Below are 1157 nucleotides of genomic sequence, written 5' to 3'. Positions count from 1 at the left end.
CACTATATAAGACATACTGTAGATAAACAGCAAGAAAGGCACCATAAAATAAATGGAATACAAAGTGTAAAAGAAATTATAAAAGTGAAAGGCACTATACATTATAATAGATGGATACATAGTGTGAAAGGCACTATGCAATAAATGTTAAAGGCACTATATAATATAAATAGGTAAAGTGAAAGACACTATATAATTGATTGATACACAATAATACTGAATAGAGATTATTTGAAAAACACTACATAATACAAAGATTCATACTGCAAAAGGCACTATATAATGGATAAAACAGAGCATAAAGGCACTATATGACAGATAGATAGATAGATGTGAAAGGCGCTATATAATAGATAGATAGAGCCTTTCATCTATCCATCTAACAGACAGATCACTAGACCCGAGACCCTCAGAGTTGCTGGTCTAAGGTGTGCCACAATCCCACCACTGGACTGTACAGCATATCCTATTGCAGGTGAAGCTAAAAAAACTGAACTAAGTAGAAAGGACACTGTGTCACATTTCCTTTGATGTATTGTCACATACACGTCACCAGGTTTCTTGGATACACGGACACAAAGCTGGGCGCAGTGCCTTCATAACCTGACCTCCATGCCTGCAGCACACAGTGGCTAAAGGCGCTATATAGCACCCAAGAATAGTGACATGAGGCAGGTTCGACATGGAGCTCAGAATTCCACTGCCCTCTGCACATGTGCCAGTGTGCCTGACTGCCCCTTCTATGTGGCGCCGATCCATGAGACCCCCCACTTGGTCTCATTTCTCCCACCAAACCCCAGTATGTCACAAAGGGTGCTGAACGTTCCTCTAATGGGGGTTGTATGGAGTGTACCACTCATGTGGTCCCCAGGGTGCTGGCCGTGTCCCTTCTGCAGGTGGGTCTGGTGCTCTTCACTGCATTTGTAAGAAGAGCTAAGACTTGGTGGAGGACTCTGGAGGTCTGTGGCCCACGTCACAATTTGCACCGACACGTAAACCTATGCTGCCCAAAAAGCGCCCCCCTCCCCATGTTGCTTCTACCTCATGTCTAGACACCCAAATGTTTCCCTCCAGGATGGGCTGTCACTTCCCTTGTCCCTCCAGCATACACAGGGATCCTTTTCCAGACGCCAGTAGGCAGCCAGACACAAAGCAGG

Source organism: Polypterus senegalus, chromosome 13, assembly GCF_016835505.1.
Source record: "Polypterus senegalus isolate Bchr_013 chromosome 13, ASM1683550v1, whole genome shotgun sequence".
Taxonomy (NCBI): Eukaryota; Metazoa; Chordata; class Cladistia; order Polypteriformes; family Polypteridae; genus Polypterus; species Polypterus senegalus.
This window is presented reverse-complemented; position numbering follows the sequence as displayed.